We start from the raw sequence: 8376 nt of genomic DNA, 5'->3' as shown, positions 1-8376 counted from the left end.
CGCTATACATGCTTGTGCTAATATTAACAAAGGAGAAGCATCCCCGTTAAGCATGATCAGGGTGGTGACTGTTAGCAAAGGACCCTAAAGCAATGCTGATCAATAAAAATATAATGTGAGCCACAAATGTAAGCCACAGAGATCATTTTTACATTTTCTAGTAGCCACGTTAAAATAAGTAAGAGATGAAATTAACCTCAATATATTTTATTTAACCCAGTGTACCTAAAACATTATTGCTTTAATATATCCATGTGAAAAAATTATTGATGAGACATTTTACTTTTTTTTTCACATTAAGTCTTTGAAATCCAATGTGTATTAATATTTTATTCTTACAACACATCTCAATTTGGAGAGCTCAATAACTTCATGTGGCTAGCGGCTTCTGTAATAGCATAACTCCAGAGGAAGGGGAAGATTAGCCACAGGGTAGAGGTCAAGAAGGGAAATCATCTCTCAGCGATAACTTTGGAGGCTATAAGCTTTCTCCTCCTCCTCTTCCTTCTTCTTCTTCTTTTTTTTTTTTTTTTATACTAAAAGCCACTTTTCCTTACAGAATGTCTTCTCTTTCAACCTGCACAGTTATTTGGGATAATTCCTTTTATATTATAGTAGTCTCTAAATACAGAAACTTTTTTAAAAAATTGGCTAAATCTGGTCCCATCAGGATTCAAAGACGTCCTTGTTTGAGTCTTCTGGAATTTGGTGACTAAGAGTCTGTCAACTTCTCTTGGGCCCTTAGGGTAACTGATTTGCTCCATAGCCTCCAATGAGTCCATTGATCTGTTCCATGAAGAGGCCCAACCTTTCAAGAACCTGAGATTATAATAATGCAGCCCCTTTTGTACATACCGAAGCTCCTTGGCCCCTTTGGTTGCTGTGTTTGTCTTTCTCTGCAATTTTTCTCAGTCTCTCCTGACATAACAGAGACCAGGGTCCCACTCTGCGGTCCCACTCTGCAGTCCCACCATAGATGGCGCACAAGTTAGTGCAGAAATTATGCTTGGGGTCTGCAGCTATTTGAGACATGCCTACTTTTTCCTGAGCTCCCCTTCCTTTTTTCTGAATTGTTGTTACACCTAGGTAAGGAAATTACATTCCAAAAAGTTCCCGGAATCCTTCTCTATTGGCCTTTTTAATTAAAACAAACAAAAACAACAAAAAAACTCTTTAAGAAGGCAGAGCAGAATTCCAAAACCTCAAGCTTCAACAAGGAGTGGCCAGTCTGACAGTTAATCCCATGTACAAACTTGTCTAATATTTTTTAAATTCTGAAACATCATTTGGGTGACTAATATCCCCCGGAATAGGCCAGACACTTCGTTTCTTCACCCAAATTCTCACTCCACCCAAATTCTCAAATAGGTCTCAAAAACATGCTGCGGGGAAGCCTGTGTTGATGGTTTTTAATGTACTAGAACCGTCAAAGCTGAAGCTAGGCGATCCACAGAATGCTTCTGTCCTACAGCACTGGCCGGCCTGGACGTAGAGGTCTTAGAAAGACATTGGGTGTGGGGCTTGGTGTTTTGCTCATGGGCAGCGCCAGTCCGTGGGGGGAGAAGAAAGCCCCACCCTCTAGTGAATGTCTTAGCCAGGGAGGAACATGACTGTCAGGCTTTTGAGAGGGACTTGACAAGGAAAGAAGGGGGGCATAAATGACAAGAGACAGAAACAAGAGTGGGTGAGGAGGGCTCAGTTGGCCAGAGAGACAAGAAACTATCTCCATGGAGCGTCAGGATTTACACCATAAAAAATATGGAAAACAGGCCTACAGCCCCCATTCAAAATGCCATTTCTCTTGTTGCCTATACAGTTACCCCTCAATGTCGGGTTGGTTCCTGGACCCCTCACAGATACCAAAATCCAAGGATGTTCAAGTCCCTGATTCAAAATGGCATAGCATTTTCATGTAAGCTTCCTACGCACACCCTCCCATATACTTCAGATCATCTCTAGATTACTTACAATACCTAATGCAATGTAAATGCTAGGTAAATAGTGGTGACACTGTATTGTTTAGGGAATAAAGAACAACAAGATTAAAAAGTGCGTACATGTTCAGTACAGACACAATTCTATTTTCGAATGTTTTCAATCCTCAGTTGGTTGAAGGCACAGATGCAGGCCCAAGGACATGACAGCTTGCTGTTCCAACCTCGGCTCCCTGCAGGGTTGCCCTTTCTTGCTGAAGCTTTTACAATGCTAAGTATGGAAAAGCCTGAGACAAGCTGGGGAAGAGGACAGGGCAATCAGTTATCCTTCACCAGGTTTCTTCTCTTAAACAATTCACGGGGCCACCAGGGATCGGCAATTTGACATATCTTCCTGCTCTCAGCGCCTGTACTCCCTTCACTTCCCACCCCAGCGCAGGGCTCAAGACTTTAATTATAGGGAAGGTGAAGATTTTGCATCTGTCTGGAAAGCAAGTCGGGCGGATTTCTTCCCTGCTCCTTTTAAATCCCGGGATTTTTCATCATTAGCCATCAAATGAATTCTTAAGGCGTTTCTTGCTAATCCCTGTCTAGGTGGTTCTAGACACACACGCTTAATCACAGTAAAGATTCAGGCTGAAGGAAGCAGCAGGCAGTACCTTATTGACATCAGAAATTCAGAAATCTTTTGTTGAAAGAGGAGGACATTTCCTGGGGCTTTTTTAATTGACGGAGTTCTCTGTGTGATTAGGGGGTTGGCGTCACTTGTGGTGCCTGTGGCTGCCCCATCCCTAAACCACCCTGTGAGGAGTGACCCTTCTGCTCCATATGACTCAAAACTCAGGGGACTATTTCAGTAGCTTGGACGTCTCAGAGCCTATCACCCAAGAGGGGCTGCATAGGTGGGTTGGTGGCATAAGAAGACAGATCCCTGTTGTCACAAACCCTAGAGGCTCTATTTTCTGGTCAAGAAGTCCTTCTGTCTTTTACCTGTGCGATGGTTGTACAACATTGAGAATGGACTAAATATCACTAATGGTAAGGTAGATTTTAGGTGAATTTTATCATTTTTTTTAAAAAGCCTGAATTTAAAAAATAAAAAGGGAAAACCATCCTAACCCTCACCTTTAGCAAAGGCCATGATTCCTGAGTTCAACCTGAAATTTCGTGCCTTGTTAAAAGCTTCCTGAAGTTAATCCACCACCAATTTCCCCCAATCACGCCCATAAGGGAGATATTTGATTAGGTAGGCCAATGCCAGACACCATCATGTACCTTGACCTTGCTTGGTATTAGTCATCAAAAGGCTGCCGTCTCTATGCAAACCCACAAAGGAGGTGGAAAACAGTCACACAGAGATGTTCTTCAAGCCAGGGAACAACTGCAAGATTCATGCCACCCTTGGAATTGTCCTTCACTGAACCACAAAGTGGTTCAAGGGTCCCTGCCTTTCATTGCATGGCTCTTTTGTTAAATGTGGAGATAGATATGCTGGTGTGTGCACAAATGTTTTTCAGGATAGAAACAAAAACCTGTTGATAGTGTCACCTTGAGGAAAGGGACGGGAGCAAGGGAGCTTCATCTGTTATTTTATACTTTTTAAAATCACGCACCAATAGGACTTTTATAATATATATTTCTATATTTATGTTTGCATATAGATATATGTAATACATATATATAATGTAAGAAGTGCCAGCTGAGTCACTTGACTCTTTTAACTGGGTTTCATGAATTTAACATTAGAAAACAGTCAGTTGAGTCCAAATTGAGAGACATTCTGCAAAGCAACTCACTTGCACACTTCAAAAACGTCAGTGACTTGCTAGGTGCAGTAGCCAATGCCTGTAGTCCCAGCTACTGGGGAAGCTGAGGCAGGAGGGTCACTTGAGCAATTGAGGGTTTGAGACCAGCCTGAGACCAATTTGAGACCAGACCAGTTTGAGGCAACAACATACTAAGACCCCATCTAGTGATGTAAAGAATGAAAAAGAATGTTGAGGAATGTTCCAGATTAAAAGAAGCTAAAGAGACCTAATAATAACTGCAATGCATGAGTCTTGATTAGATCCTGGATCCGAAAATTTTTTTTAATTCTATAAAGAATATTATTGGGACAATCGGGAAATTTCAATATGTGCTATATACGGGATAATGGTATTCTATCAATGTTCAAGGTTGAAATTCCTGGATGTGATAATTGTAAAAAAATGATAGGAAATTGACTTTGCTATATGCTGAAGGAGTGATGTTTTAGCATATCTACAACTAACTCTCTTGTATATAAGTGAGTGTGTGTGTGTGGAGAGAGAGAGTTAAAGCAAATGTGCACTTCTTTGAATCTTTACCCAATAACTGTCCCTAAATGGTGAAAAGAAAAAGAAATTCTGATTTTTACTATACTAGCTGTAGCAACAAAGAGCAGAAGCAGTTATGTGAAGTTTAAATTCTGAGCCACTAAGCGGAATTTTCAGCATAGCTTCCCTTATTCTTAATTTAATTACAAACCCGACATTCCCAACAAACAGGGATTTGCTCTTCCCAGCGTCTCCCCACAGCCAGCCTTGTCCATCTGCCCAGGGAAGCTGCCAGCTGCCTCCCCTCTCCCAGTCAATCTGTGCCCAGGCCAAAGCAAGTCACGGGGAGACACAGCTTTTTCCAATAGAGTTATATTTTATAAGGTCTATCGGATTCCTATTCCTCCCACCCCATTTTCCTTCACTTTTTATACAAACACACATATTTTTTGCTATACAGAATTCTGATGTTTCAGGGGGTTGATCTGATTTAAGGTAAATCCATACCCTTGTAATAATTTGTCTCATTATAACAAGACTTCTCTGGCTCACGGAGCAAGAATTTAGAAACTTTGGTTCCCAAGTAAACAGACCTGGCTTTGAATCCCAGGTCTGCCGTTTATGTATTGTGTTCATTTGATCAATTTCTTAAGCCTCTGTAAGCCTCAGTGCCCAGTACATAGAAAGTGCTTCCAGTATGAGAATGCAATTACTTTTTTTTAAAATCTTGTTTTGAAGGGATCTGACTTTAATGTATGAAAATCAAAGATCATTTTAAGAAGTCACCTTAATTGTAGAAAAAGGATTATTTGGTGAGGGATTTAATTTTTCTTGAATGATTCGCTATGAGCCAAAAATCATTGAAAAATGATACTTTTAAAGGGCAAACTTATTACACAATGACACTTCCAAGGTTTATTATTCCTAGTATTTAACTACTTATCTCTTCAATTTTCACACAAAGATAATCATTAATATTATCGTATTCTAGAAGTAATTATTTTAAAAGCTTTTGCTGTAATAGCTGAAGCCTCTCTGGCTATTCCTGGTACCAAAGAAGGTAAAAGTGTTTATTTTTTTGGGACTGACATGAAAGAGATTGATTCTTGATGCCAAGAAATCACTTAGCATTCATGTGACTTCAACTTCACAGCATCTTGGAATATGTTTATCCTTAATCAAAATTCTTCCTAGAGGCAAAAAGCCAACACTTTCACCTCTCTCCTACCTTCCCTCAGAAAACCTGGAGAGAGATTGGAGACAAGGTCATGACCTAATGCTCACCAGCCATGCAGTCCGACATTTTGGGATGTCATCAGCTGCCCACCCAGGAGCTGGTACCACTTGCCTGATGGATAATATGATACCCAGATTGCCAGCAGAGAAACTGAGGTGAAGAAGTGAAATGAGTGTTTCCAAGCTTGGGCTCTACAGTCTGTCATTCAATATATGAAATGTCAGTAAAGTATTAAGACTATTATGTATGAAATATCTGATTTCCTTAAGTACTAAGTTTGATAGTTAATATCTGTGACATTTCACTTTGACACTTCTTGTTTTATTTTTATTGTAAAGGTACATCCTCATTCTTTCAAATGTATGTTTTGAGTCATGACTGTCTTTCAAATTTTTTTAGAACAATTTTTGGACAACCATAGATAAGTAAAAAAATTCATATTGTTTTCAAATTTGAATTCCCTTGGAAAACCAATACAACACAGACAGCTCAAAATATCAGCAAATTGTTTGGTAAGGATGTGGCTAATGAACACATAGTACGTCAATGGTTTAAAAAGTTCTGCTGTGGTAATTTTAATCTTAAAAATGATCCATGTGGATGACCTGAGACCAAGTGGATAATGATAAACTAAAAACTGTAGTGGAAGTAAATTCATCTCAACCTATGCATAAATTAACAACAAGGTTTGACGTTACTATTCCAACAATACTGGACCATTTAAAACAAACTGACAAGGTAAAGAAGCTGGATAGATGAGTACTACATAAATTAAACAAACATCAAAAGAAAAATTATTTCTATAGCGTATTGTTACGTTTGATAAAAAAATATTCTTTTTGACAATCACAAGTGTTTGGCACAATGACTGAATAAAGATGAAGTGCTGAAACACAGCCCAAAACTAAATATTCATCGAAAAAAGCTAAAGGTGTCTGTTTGGTGGTCCAGGGCTGGTATTATCCACTACGGCTTCATGAAACCTGGTCAATCCATTACAGCAGATGTCTACTGCAACCAATTGGAAAAAATGACGAGGATGCTTGTGATTAAGCAGCTGAGATTGATCCATAGTGACAGGCCAATCCTCTTGCAAGACAACACTCAACCACGTGTTGCACAAACAACACTGCTCAAACTACAGAAGTTGGACTTGGAAACTCTCTGTCATCCACCATATTCACCAGACCTTGCACCAACTGACTACCACTTCTTCCAAGCTTTGGACCACTTCTTATAAGAAAAGATATTCAATTCTCAACAAGCTGTGAAAAACACCTTTAACGATTTTATCACCACTTGCTCTCCAGGCTTGGCTGCTGGCATAAACAAGCTACCGTTAAGATGGCAAAACTGTGTCGATAGTTTAGACACATACTTTGATTGATTGTACTGCTTCTTGTTTGAGATATGATAAACTAAACTTTTGATTCGAAATCAGATATTTCATATTTAATGACCTAATATCTATCTTCTTTCAAAACAGCCTCTTTACCAAATTTCATCTTGAGGGGGGTTGGTATTTTTTACAATCAGCCCCAAGTTCAGCACAAATGAAGATAAAGAATTTTTTGTTTTTAAAATGTTATCTAGTAAACATCTATTTAGTGGAGAAAAAAATTCTCTATAGAATTACTGTGAGCTTAACCATGGAAAAGTGGTAGGCACTATTTTAAGCACTTTACAAATATTAACTAATACAATCCTTATTACAATCTTATTTTATTAATATTATCCCCATTTACAGATGAGGAAATTAAGGCATGAGGGGTTAAGTAATTTGCCAGAGGTCATAGAAAGATCTCTAAAATATATTGTTAAGCAAATTGCAGAATATATATATAATCCCATTTCTATTAGAAAAAAATTTTAATATGGATGTGGGGGGGTGTTGTAAATGCATAGAAAAGGGCTTGGGCAGAAACACTTCAATCCCCATCAGTGATTGCTTCCGGAGAGAGAGTGGTGGTGTGGGGGAGCTTAGAGGGCTTTCAGATTTTGCTCTTTTTACTTATCATTTGAATATTTTAAATGAGAATATTTCAGGCATTTCATGCGTAATTTTTTACCTTGGAAAACAAAATAACTACAGAAATGAGCTTACCTTTCCTTTGAAAGCACATAGAGCTCTATTTGTGATTTATTGATTCAATAATCTCCATCAAAATGTTCAAACAAGCAATTATTGCGCACCTACCAGCATCGTGCTAGGTGCTGTGATACATGCCATCTCATTGACTCTTCACAAAATTCCCATAAAGGATGGATTCGATATTCTGTTTCAAATTTCAAAAGAGTATGTTGGGATATGTGGATTATAAAAATGGAATAATTTATGTAGCACTTTTCTCTTCTTCAGCTATGACCATTTCTTTTTCCTAAGAACATGGCGAAGTAGGAAGTTCAAGAGATTATTGTTCCCAGTTTGTACATGTGAGAGCTAAAGCTCAAAAAGAACAAATAACTCACCCAAAATCACAAGTGAATTAGGAGTGAAAACTAGAAAAACAAGAATCAGATCTCCTGATCCTCAACCTAATGATCTTGCCACCAGAGCTTGGCTCAACTAGGCCAATAATTTCTGCCACCTTCATGTCAATAGCTGGTCATAGGGTGATCGAAAATTATCTCCCAGAGGAGCCTTAGTGATCATCTCACCCTGTGGCCCTAACTCTTGGCTACATATTAGCATCACCTAGAGAGCTTCTAAAATGTATCAATGCCTAGGTCTCATCCCAGAGCAATTAAATCAGAACCATATGGGTAGCGTTCAGACACCTCTATTTTATATTAATAAAAGCTCTTCAGTGATTCTAATTTATAGCCAGAGTTGAGAACCAACAATTTAGCTTTTAGGATGGCAAACAGGTGTCATTTCAGATGCTAGCTCCAATTAATCCATAGTAGT

The sequence above is a fragment of the Propithecus coquereli genome, unplaced genomic scaffold, assembly GCF_000956105.1.
Source record: "Propithecus coquereli isolate 6110/MARCELLA unplaced genomic scaffold, Pcoq_1.0 Scaffold34, whole genome shotgun sequence".
NCBI lineage: Eukaryota > Metazoa > Chordata > Mammalia > Primates > Indriidae > Propithecus > Propithecus coquereli.
This window is presented reverse-complemented; position numbering follows the sequence as displayed.